The sequence below is a fragment of the Zosterops lateralis genome (assembly GCF_965231275.1).
Source record: "Zosterops lateralis genome assembly, chromosome: Z".
Lineage (NCBI taxonomy): Eukaryota > Metazoa > Chordata > Aves > Passeriformes > Zosteropidae > Zosterops > Zosterops lateralis.
Window position 1 is genome coordinate 56,543,727 of NC_139800.1, and position 13,290 is coordinate 56,557,016.

Genomic DNA, 13,290 nt, shown 5'->3' on the forward strand with positions numbered 1-13,290 from the left:
CTGTCTTGCTTTTGTTTACATTGTAAATTTTAAAGTCATCTGGACCTGTCAAGTTTTCTTGTTTCAAGTGAATAAATTGTCATCTTTTTGTTAAATACCTAGCATCCATTGAGCCTGTGAATGCAGAGATAAAGACAGAGAAAGAAAGCATGTAAACCTGCAATTCTGAGAAGGGCCATAAAGCCGCCTGGTTACTTAACCCGGAAATACCAATTTGCAGCTGGGATGGGAACTGCACCTTCTCATGCTCCTTTTTTTTTTTTGGGCAAGGTTTCTTTCTAAAAACAGATTCACTTTTCCTCCACGACAAATATGTGAGAGGTATTAAAGATATAAGTACACTTCATGCAACCTTGCACACTTTTACATTCCCCTTGAAATCAAAAAAAAAGGCTCCACCTTCCTAAGCCACTTCGGGCATGTTTGCTCCCTCTCACGAAATACTATTTACTTATTTGTTTGTTTGTTTGTTTTTGTTTTCTTTGTAACCATCTAAAGCCCTGATTACACCATGCTGTAGTCTAAATCATACATAAATAATTGAGCTCACAGTCAAAGATCTAATGCTTAAGCTAGTAAATTAATATCACGGGTGCATTTGAGTCTTCAGAAGCCAATTTGCTTTTTGATTTTGCTGGGAACAGTGTCGTTAATTCATGCAGGTACAAACCTGAGCAGCACTAATTTAACACTTTATGCCCTCTGCAGTTATCTAAGAAGGCTACTTGCATGTACTATGGATCATCATTCAACTGCTTAGTACTCAAGTTGATTTCCTGAATCATTGCCTGTTTTAGTAGAATTGGTTCTAATAAAATGGAAAAGTTTTCTAATAAAATGGAGATATTTTCGTAATTGAAAATTTCTTTTAAGCACTCACTTACAGATTGCCCTTTCTATTTTGTATGATAGTATTGCGGTCACTCCATTGCCATATTTTTGGACAGTTCACAGTAAACCATGGGTTTCACAAGTCTAAAGTGCAATTTTATTTCATTTCAGTAAATTCTTGCATTTATTTTTTATAAATAAAGAACTCAGTAAGTAATCAAGTGATCAGTAAAGAGCTTGTAAAATTATGTATTATGGGCTGCAAAGTTTGATAATTGTGCAGAAAGCAATCAAATGAATCCCACTAGGAGATATTAAGGACCACAGTTGATATATTCTACATCTTGCCTTTTGCTTGCTTATACAGGCTCTTGAGGACAGAGCCTCAAACCTTTAGGATGCATTCCATCCTCTTTTTGTTTGTTTTCTGTGCCTCAGGGACACACAGCCACGGAACCAGACAAAGCCCTCTGGGCCTCCCCAGCCTCCATCAGGGAATGGCAATGGTCAGGCCCTGAATCTACTCCTTCTGTCCCAGAGAAGGCTAGAAAGATGAGGAGACATGATGCAGAAAAGACAGAGGATATGACTCCACCATCAGGGAAAAGAAGAGAAAAGTACAAAGACTCAAAAGGGGAAAAAAGAGTTTTCATTTTGTGCCCATTAATCATTTACGCAACTGTACAGGTACACAAAACATAAACAAGCAAACCCATAGAGTGCTGATTGCAGCATTTGTTCTTTATGTATAACTAACCATTGCTTTGCAAATTGGTTCCTCAGATATATTTTGCCATAAATAATCTGTTTAAAGTAAACATTAGATACAATGTATGGGCTGCTCTCCACTATCTTTTTTGTATATTGCCATTGCACAAAGAGATTTTGATTGACAAAATAACACACTGGTATAAAACAAGCAGAAATACCATGTCATAAATCACAACAGAAAGAAAAGAGATTATCAAACAACTAAATAATGCAACCCACAGCAAAACATACCAGTAAATCATACAAAGCAGGGTAAATTAGATAACACTGTCCATATACAATTACACCAGTTGGCTCCCACAACAGCCTTTAAATGTGACATGTTATTTGACATGTATGCAATTAGGGCTTAAAATCAATTTTTTTCTATTCCATTTAAAATAAAAAATGTACTATTTCCAAATCAAATGCTACCTTTTTAGTCAAGATGGACAAGAAATAGTATCAGGTTAGCAGCAGTATCTCAGCAGCATAACGTAAGCCAGAAAAGAATGGCTTCCCTGAATGCTGTGAAAGACCAGACTTCAGATCATTATTCAAGAACCCTATTCATGCTTATTTATTATTCCAACCTTTTTCTCCCCACAGAGGGCTTTTTGTAAAACCAGGACTTACTGAAAAGTAAAAACTCTAAAGCCTGATTATATGGATGACACATGAAATATCAAGGAAGGTTTAGCTCTTCCCAGGTAAATATGCACTGTTAGAGAGCCATAGCACCTCTGGTGTTCAGCCCATGGGAGAGTGACAGAAGTGACACCCTGGTACAGCACTGAGCATGGAGCTGCAAGGAGGAACATGATGTGATGTTTCAGGGCTGTCAGATTCACATACCTTCTCTGCCACTGTACCTTTATCAGAAAACTCAGAGCAGTAGTGCTTTTCTTCTTTACCCAGTTTATAAAAACATAAGAAACATTGACTTGTTTCAGTGGAAGTTTGAGCATGAAGGTCAGTAGAAACTTGTTCAGTGTTCAGCATTGCTGGGTGATAATTGCTACCCTAGTCCCAGCCTCCTTGTGTTTTTTTTTGGCTATTCACTGACATGTGGGCACATCAAATGGCTCCATGACTTCAGGATGACAAATGGGTGACAACATTTCACCTGAAGATTGCAGACAGGTGGGTACAAGTAAATGGTCTGGGTTTCTGGCTTTTCCTTACTTTCACCTGTTTTCTTTCCAGCCAGAGAGATAGCCTTTCACTCTCCATGCTCACAGTCTGCTTGCATGGCTCTTCCATAAGTAGTCCATAATCTCCTCCATGGCTGTTCCATCTTCTCTGACTCCACTTCTGCCACAACTGCTCAGACACCCTATGCCTAAGGAGAGGAAGGTGGACAAACATGCTTACAGAAGGAGCTGACAGTAGGTAGTGGACCATGCGAAAACAAGGGACTGCAAATGTTCCTGTGCTAGAAGGAGCCACAAAGCCAGTTTTAGATCCCAATCTCGGTGGAGTTTATGTTGTAGGGGCACATTGGTATATCCATGTTGTGCTGTGGCATGCAGCAGACTGATGCCCCAGCTGGTCGTAAGCAAGTTCAGCTTGGTCATGTCTTCTCATGCTTTCCCAGAGATGGATTAACTGCAAGCTCTGGAGAAGATAGGTAACTTTGATCTCAAATTCATAAGTTGTATTTTTTCTCATTTTTACCTCCCTAGAAGTCATCTTCTGTCTGGCTTCTCCTTGATTATCCAAAGCAAGTTATGCTGACAAAACAACAATTCTGAGAGTTTGAGGACTCCATTTGAATCATTAGTGTAAAGTCAGCATCATTCTCTCTGTCCTCATTGTGTTTGGCAAAGATGACAAAACTATTCACACACAAAAAAATATTTTAAAAATATTTGGATATTTCCCTTATATCTAAAAAGATGTACTCCATAAAGATCAACTGTGACATTTCTTGTACATTTTCCTATAGAGAAAAAATTCTCCAGAAATGTACACTATACATAGCTTTTAAATAATTCAATGACTACTTCAAGACTCTCAAAATCAATATTAGCTCCTTTATGCATAAAAATTATTGTTATTGAAATAGGATTATATATGTCCTGGTGTTTTATTTTATTTTTTTTTTCCCTTGCAGTCTATTTATTACCCTGACAATTTAAAAAAAGGTAAAAAGGAATCAGTTTACAATTTCCACACAAATTCTTTTCCAGGTCATCATGAAACTTTCAGCTCATTTGAGGAATCAAATATAATATATTGCACTTGAGGAGAGCCCCCAAAGTGAGATGGTTGCCCAAGGCAGAAACTCAGGGAAATGTTAAACATCACATGTAAATAAAAATAGGGAGGCTTGCCATTCATTCTTTCTTCCCTTTCTGTGTCTGAATAGTGAGGTTGTTGCATCAGGAACTGGTTTTATTTTATGATAAGGTAAATAGTACTTGCTTATTAAATACAATTGGAACAAGTTTGAACTATACATAACTCCTCACTCTTTTATTCCTGTAGAAAACATGAAATCTCCAGAAAAAATAATTACCAAAACAAACTGTTTTGCAGTGATGGCTGTAATCATGATCATACTTTCAGGCTGGGTATTACAGTGGTTTCCTATCAAATGCTTCTGTGCACTATCCTGTTAGCATTAATGCTGTACTGTGGAATCAGACTCAGAGATAAAATGAATTCCAGTGATGAGTGATAAATCAATTCTTCACTACCTTTCCTTTGATTCTATGTATGATTAAAAAATGCTGCGTTGTTAGAGGAAGTTCTTTCCGTATATTTTTTACCATTTTCATTCAATACACTTGACAATAAGCAAAGGACAAATATTCTGGAGAGTCCCCATATCAAACTCTCTATTTATGATGGTCGCAAAAAAAATTTACATTCCTGGAAAATCAGAGAAGCCTGAAAAAATACACCCTTTGAGGACAGTTTTCCTGGATACTCAGGAAGCAATTAAATCTCACTGCATTTCTTATATTTTCTCTTTGAGGCCTGCCTATTCCGAAAACATGCAAGACCTACTATGCCTTAGTAAACGTGGTTAAAGCACCAGGTGTGCTTGCACAAGCCTGATGGGGAAAGGCGTTTTCTCGGCTTGCCTGTGGCAGGGCAGGAGGACTGGGGGGAGACCCGGGAACAGACCGCTGTTCGCAGCGACGCGTCTCCTGAGTCGCAAAGCTCAATTTTAATTTTGCAGCGGGCGAGCACGCTACCTCCGGCGGCAGGAACGCTCCGGCGCACCCTGTAACTCAGGGACAGCCCTTGAAAACTCTATTTCCTTCCTCCGCTTGGCTCGGTCCCCGCGGGCGGGCGGCGAAAGGAGGCGGGAGGGAGAAGGGCCGGGGGCAGAGCGGAGTGCCCGCGGCTCCTGCGGCTCCCGGCGCATCCCCGTGGGACGGGACTGCCTCTCCGTGGGGAGAGGGCCCCCTCTGCTGCTCTCCTGGAGGAAGCGAGCTTCCCGGGAATGTGCGCTCCCGCACACGGCCGGCAGCGCTGCTCCAGGACAGAGGAGCTCCGCAGAGGTCTCGCCGGCCGGGGGGATGCCCGAGAGAGGGTTTGGCCTCGCTTCTCTCCTGCGCGGCTGAGTGGGAAGAAAGAGGTGATTAGGTCACCTCGCAGGGTATTTTCACCTCCTGTGCCCAAAGCTGGGCACCTGGCCGTGCCCCATTCTGATGCTCTGTCATGTGAGAAGGCTGGGCGTTTTTTCTCCCCCTTCGTAGCTGCTGCTACCAAAGCCTTGATGTGAAAACACGGTAGGGCACTCTTCACGAGCAGGCAGTCCCTTATCTTAGCTATGAAAAACCAGGCAGTTTTACATCCTTATTTATGATGTTAGCAGTAAGTCAATATACCATACAATCAATACACAATCAATTTTCATAACTGGAGACAGACAGAAGGGCAGAACTCAGCAGTCAACTTCCCAGTCCTGCAGTGACAAATGACTATATGGCAGTTCTGCTTATAAAACAGTCCTGGTGGATCACATAAAAATCAGGTCACCTACTTAATGCATGAGAAGGGACACTGATCTTACTACACTAAGCCAGTTCTGGGCCAGTCTGCCTTCAGTGCTGTGGTGGCAGCTGTATTTACTCAAGGAGTAACACAGCTTCGTATTGAGCCTCCTTGCTCTGTCACTGTCCTTTGATAAGTTCATCTGCTTCCAGTCTCTGCATGGGCATCTCACGGCTCATGGCTATAGTCAGGAAACCCACAGAAAGGGTTCAGATAAGATCTTACCAGACACTGGAAATGCACCCTCTCCTTGCTTTTACTCTTTGACTGGCAGCCACAGACAGTGTTGTAGGAAGCTCAGAGACTGACAGGAATTGAAAGTTCATCATACCAAATAGCAAATGAGCAAAAGCTGAGAGAATCCAAACTCAGATAAAGAAAAACCTTCACATTACAGAATAACCTCACCTCTCCTAGGGGCTACTCAAGATGTTCTCTGAGTTTTACCAAGTGTGCTATTTAAGCCTCATGCATTCATGAAATTACAGGAAGCATAACTGGAGAGACAACCCCATCTGACTAAAAGTTTGACAAATAAGCTTGTGAAGACCTGTGGTCATTGCATAAGCAGAAATGGAGCTGAGAAGCTGTTGTGAGAGAAGTTATTATTCTTGTGTCTTTTTTTTTAGTAGCAATGAAAGACAAAAGATGTTTTAGATGTTTTTGGGTCAGCTGTAATGAATACCTGGGTTTTGTCAGGTACTGGTGTAAAAAACAGCCTTAAGAAAATTGTGGTTGTCCTTGATTCCTCTGCAACAGGTGGACATTCGCCAATTCTTCTGGCTAGCAGAAGAAGTCAAACCAGGACACTACCTTTTCCTCCATGGCTAAAAAGGCTGTCTTCTGCCTGAGAAAGGAGATTTTTTCCAAAACATGTTTCTTTTTCTGTCATAGACAATAAAAACAGTCTGCTTCTACTGAGATCCTTTGTGGGTTTCATTTTGTAGTAGGTTTGATTCCATGCTTTAAAATGCTCTGACAAAGGTGATAAATTTGGGTGTCATTTCTCTCTAAAACAGATCAAAAGCAAAAAAGCAAATTCATCTTCAGCAGAAGCCAGTGCACATTTCAAAATAAAACATGTTGCCAAAGAGTGTTTCAGAGACCTGTATAGGCATGTTTCTAGAAGTGCTCTCAGCACTCTCTCGCAGCAGGCACAGTGCTAACATTTGGCACCACCCCTCAGTGCCTTGTTCATCATTTCGTAGTCCTCTCTTCCAATTCCTTTCTTTTTCTGCAGTTCTGCTTCACAGTTTCTTTTCTGACACCAAGTTTTGTATTTGTCAGTGCATAAATAGAACCAGGACTGTAAAAATATTCTGCTTGGCAGCCAGGCTTGGCAGTTCCAATCAATTAGGGCTGGAAGTCATGATGGGATGGAGAAGGCAGCCCAGGCCCAGTGTGTATAAATGTTCTCATGGCCCAAAAATTTTCTTGGCAACCCCAGCCCCAAGTGATTCAGGCTGCTTAAATTACTGTGTTTTCCAGTGTGCCTCTGCTGGTCTACTTTGTTTGCCTCATACTTCTCAGGTTAATGGTGACTCAAGGGTTTTTTCTGTGGTGCTGACAAAGCATCTACTTACCTTGGGGCCTGAGGGTGAGCAACAGGGTTATCATAAGAGAGGTGGTTCACAGATCTCTGGTGAACATACCCTGTGGATTAGTATGAGTGTCCTGAGGCATAAGATAGGAGAGGAGCTGCAGAAGTGCATGGATTTCTGGACAGATTTCTGTGGTTATGGTCAATCTTCACAAAAAATAGAGAAGGTGGCATTTCTAGCTCAGCTGCACTTGCAATCTGTTCAGCTTCTACAGTGAAGCATGGTGCAGACCAGACAAGCCACAGAGAAAAGCCCAATAGGATTTACATTAAAATAAAGAAACAGTGGTGGTGGTCAGTCAGCAACTCACTCTTTCTCTCTGACTGCTTACGATTCCTAACACGAATTTTACTGGCATGTAGTGCAACATAGGGTAAACTAATATTAGTCATTCCTCAGAACAGTGTGGGTATCTACTACACAAGTGAGTTACAATCAAGATAACTGTATGTTTACTTACGTGCCTTCTACAGATTCTGCCACAGGGATAAATGGTGTTTCCAACAGCTGCCTGTCTGTCCATGGCTGGATGCATGCATTGCAACACAGTGTTCTGTTAGTTCATCCCAAATGTAGAGCAGAGCAATAGGGAGAAGCCAGGACCAAAACCAACTACATTACCACTGCAGCTATGGATTCCTTTGTTTCACTTGGCAGCTGATGTGCCTTGCCAAATATAGGTTCAATCTCCCCCTAAATGGGGGTTGCCTTACCTGATACCAGCTCTTGCTGGTTAAAGCAGGGTGTAGCAGGGATTAAATCAAGAACAGAACAACTCAAATTCATCAGTCGGCTCAACAAAGAGTTTAGTTTTGAATTCAACATGGTCTATTGCCAATACGAAAAAGAAAGCATTTTTTGTCAAAGCTCTGTACTGCAGCCAGTGGGTACCTGTGTGCAGCACTGACTGTATGCTGTATACAGAGAGCTCTGTGTGTGTTACATACTCATGGTAATAGCTGCTTCTTTCTATCAGATCCTAAAATGTTAGTTTTGGAAAACCATTCTGCTGGAAAAGGTGCTCTCGTTTCAGCAGCAATCTTACTTTGCTGAAATGGTAGTTCAGACACTGTTCTTGTGGACAGATTAATCTCAAATTATGGGAAAGGTCAGACATGACTGCATCCTGATCTTCAGCTCCCTTTGTCAATCTGATATTTTCAGGCAGCCCTTCTCTGTTCTCAGTACAGTTCCTAGAGTTTCCATCTCCAAACAAGCCTGAGACCAAAATTAGAATCCCAGGATCCAGGCAACAGATTCAAATAATCTCTCAGATTAACTGCAATGAAAGTTCATCCTCTTGGTTGCTGGTTGCTAACTGTAGGCTACCTTGTGGGCACCTCCTGTTAAAATTTGTAACAGACCTATTCAGTGAAGCAGTGAAGTATTTGCTTGATTTTTTTTTTTCTTTTTTTTTTTTTAATTCTGGCACTGCCTGTTTTAAACACAGTGTGTTTTAACACTGGCCTTTTGGGCCTACTCTTAATTTCTTTTCTCCTGTAAAGGAAGTCTACTTTGTGTCCTTGTACTATGAGTATTCAAGTTCCCTCTTAGGCCCTGCTTATGCTTTGTTAAACCCTGTATCGGTTACTTGCCCAACAAATACACAGGCCTCATTTACCTTTTACAGTAACCAAAACTGAAATTATTGATTACCTGTTTCCTTCAGGACACCGTGTTAAACTGCTTCACTTCTAAACCAGAGAAACTGCACACTGCAGAAAATCCCCCAGAAAATGTAAAAAGGTCAGTGGTGCATTTGATGACATGAGTGCTTATGAAGCCAGATAATTCATCATTTGTTACTGCAGAACTTGTTCCTAGGGGGATTAACATTTGCCAATAAATATGCCATATGCTGGATTCTGTATGGAGATTTTTTTAAGCTACTTTACTAAGTCATTAAGGATCTCCCATGACAACTATGACTAAAATGGGCCAAACCCACCAGGGTTCCCTAGACCAGTGAAGCATGTAGGTTAAAGGATGAAGTCATGTCTCATTCGTGTACCAATTCTTCAGTGAGACGTTTACAATGAATAGTTTGGTTGTGACTTGTCTTTTGGGCAGAACTATTACTCCTCTGTGAGGATGTGGACTTAACCCTTCCTTCTCTCCAGAAGAAGAATGGAGAAAGAACACAGACTAAAATAAAGTACAATTTGAGCAGCTATTAGTGTCTAGTGAGGTTTAGATTCCAACAAGAATCATGGATGTTAAAGAAAGTTTATTAGTAGTTTCCTATTACAATTGAATTGTAACTTACAAAGGACCAAATAAAAGGAATAAAACCAGTTTTTGGAAGTAAGTCTCTCACAGGAAACTCTTGTATGTTCCACTTTCATGCTGTCATGGTCCTTCCTTAGCAAAGTTGCCTGAAACTGCAGAGAGAGAAAATGGGCTTTCCAGCAACTGCAGCAGGAAGCTCTATGAAACAGACACAGGCATGAGCTCACTTACCATGTGTAGCTGCCTGTACCAACCAGCTGAGAAAAATCCTTTTGCAGATGGTGAAAAAGTATCAAATTGCTTCTTTGGATCTCAGCTATCTTCCTGAGTCTTGTGCCAAAATAGTTAATATTTCCGCTGCCTCCCGTCAGCCTCTCCCATGTTACGCTCTGCCAGTAAATTGAACAATGGCTCTTTAAAACACACAACCTGCCTTTGTGCTTGTACAGACTCAAGCACTCACACAAAACGTGTTTGCTTTTGATATAAAAACACTATATATACACACCCAACACTGCATGTGCTGAACTAAAACTTGAATCACATCACTGGAGGCAAATTCTTTGAAGAATTAAGTATGACTGGGGGCAGGTCCACAGCGTGTGAGAAACTCTGAAGATCCCTTGAGATGAAAGACATTACTTAATTTTAAACACTGGGAAAAATTCCCAGTTTAGCTGGAAATTAATGACAATATTCCCAAGGAACTTCATTAGAAGGAATATTTGGCTCATGTGACATAGTACAGATGGTTAAATTTTATCATGATGGATACTGTGTAAATGACTAAATAAAGGAGGGGAAGACATGATGAAATAAAAACAATAGTCGTATATATTTTCTAAAGTGATCTTAAAATAGTGCTCAAAATAGATGTAATTCTAGGCTTTTGCTTTATTGAAAAAGTCTTTCCCCTGTTTTAAGTTTCTGTTTGCACTAACAGAGAGATTTCCTAAAGCAAACCATGCACTAGCAAAGTAAATTCCAGTTCAAGTAACACACATATAATTTTCTAATACTCATGTCAGTGCATGTCCTACCTGTAGAAATACATATCTGGCTTCTTTTGTCTGGCCACTATATAGAATTCATTCTATAACTAGTGAGGACCAGCACAAACTTGTCATATCTGAGAGGAAATTGAACAAGAGAACCCTATGCATCTGCTAATCTATTTCAGCTTATTTTTAAATGTGAAAGACTTTCAGGAAAGCCAAACCCAAACCATTAATAATCAGGTAATCCTGTTGGTGTGACTGATCAAGAAATGGTATTATTTCTTTGCTACAAAAGAAATGGTTCATAGAACTGGCAGATGGGACACTTTTTCCACACTAAATTTGAAACAGTTGCAATAACCAGAATGAGCCAAGGCCACAGTCATATATGAAGGTGCTATTTTGAACAGAAAAAATGAGATATCTGATTTAAAAAAATAATTTTTGCCTTGCTGTGCTCTGGAAGCTTCAGCATCTCTCCTTCTTCTTCACTATACTTCAATTAACTTTTCATACCACTGTGTTTGAACAGATAAAAGCAATTTGTACCTGGTAGCTTAAAATGAGTGCTGTGTAAGCAATCCATTCCTCCTGCAACCATGGGTGGTACACAGAAGAAATGATAGATTTTCTCTGTGTGTTTTGGAATACAGAATGCTTGAGAGTCCACATTATCCTGACCATTACAGAATGGTTTTGCTCCAACACATGTCAGGGAAATGACACTGAATGGGCTTTCAGGGAAAAACTGTCTGACAGCCCAACTACTTGCAAATCATTAAGTTGCCAGTTTTTCCTTTCCTATCAATAAAGTAAGATAGAAAGCAGAATTAAGTAATTTAGCCACATAGGCAGTTAGCAAATGCAAGTTCTTGTGAGCAGGGGATGTTGATTAGCTATGGGACCTGTGAGAAGCCATCTCATCCAGGTAATTATGAGGCCTCTGAGACCTGCTGGTCTATTGCCTGGAGCAGTACTATGACTTTTGGCTGCTAGATTTTTTCCAACAGTCATTGCTACAGCCACTGTAGACTTCTAAATCATTAGTTTGGCTGATGAAACAGTAAAGGCTTGAGTTCATCATCCACATGATGATCTCACTGCTCTGCAGGTGTCAGGCAGAGATCATCTCTACTGTCTTTTCAGTCCTGTTGTAACACACGTTAATTACAAGACCTGTGGTTATAAAAGAGAATGTACTTCTCAGTATTCTCACCACCAAAATTTGCATCATATTAAGAAGTTTTGAAATAATTAAATATCATTGTAGACATGTCCTTTTTAACAACAACAGGTTCCCTCTGGGGTGAAGATGGGGTCTCAAACAACCCTTTTGTTCTCTCTCAACAAGGCAGCACCCCAATAAGCACATATGCATATGCTTGTGTGCTGATTTCGTCAAACCATTTGTGTTTACATATGTATTTCATTAACTTAGAGTAAAACAAAATGATTACTAGTAAGTCTGCCTATATTCAGAAATATTTTGTCCTGTGCTGGTATGAAGTTTCTCATCTGTCTCCTGTCAAATGCATGTCCACCCAAAAGAAAACAGAGCAGAGCAGAGCAGTGAAGTCTCATTATTATTCAATATTTGTCACTGTTTTGGAAAACTTGCATAAACTCATGCTACCTTTACCTTGAGCATTGCTTGCCACTTTCAGCACTATCTTGAAATGTTACACACTCTGTCTCCCTCTGGTGATCAGCAAGGCCCCAGGGCAGCCTGACTCCCCATGATGTGTTTCTGTCACTTGTGGTCTACACTGTCCATTTGCCACTCAAAATCCAAAGATTGCATGCAAAAAATAACTGCATTCTTACCCACATACCTTATACTGTAACAGCTTAGTCTCTGCATTTTGTCAACAGTTTGCTGCAAAATGCTCCTGTAATACTTTAGTGCCTGAAGCTAGAGAAAATGTTAGAGATTTATGCTTTAAAACCTGGAGCATGCTGCATTCAGTGTTGCATTAAAAAAAGCATCTGGAATACAGAAAGTAATACTCTGAGGATAGTTATTAATTGGATTATCATACTTCTGGCATATGATTTCGTAGTTACTGAGTTTCAAATAGAATTCCAATACAAATGGTTTGAACTTGTCTTCTAAAATGTTTGCATGTAAAATCTTTCCAAGCCATGTTGAATCAAGTTCTAAATATATCATTAGGAGAAGCATGGCTCCTAAAGAGACTTTCATGTGAAATATTTCTTAAATAGCTTCCTACTGCCTTGTACAAAATACTTTCAGTGCTTTGAAGTTACTGTTATTCTGAATAGACAGTGTTTGACTGACATATGTTCTGCTCCATAAATCGAGATGAAGAACATAAAATGCCAGAGAAAATCTGTTAGTTTACAGTAGCTGACAAGTTATATTTTGTGTTATACCTGTGTGACATCTTAAATTCTTCTGATGTCCATCTATACATTTACCTATAAACCTACATATAAAAGAGTGTATACCTATCTACATCCATGCACATACTTAGAGGACAAGGGTAGAGATGAAAAACCAATCTCTGCAGAAATGGTTTTCTCCTGTTTCTGAAATTCTGTGCTCTCTTTCAGAACAAATTCATTGTCTTCCTTTACTTTACTTAATAGTCCTGAAGACTGTGGCTTCCAACTGCTTCAAAAGGTGGAGTTACAGGAGAAGCATGAGGGAGCCTCTTGACTGCCAAGCACTTATCTAAGAGACAGCAATGGAAGCCTCCACATGGCTTAGCTGCTTTGCTTTTAATCAACACCTAACTCTCTTTTCCTTAGTCTCTGCTGGATATGGTCTAGTCTTAGTCTTAAAGGCTGCTCAGAACAGATAATAGACACGTTAAACACACAGATTCTGGTCTAAAATTTTCATGTGC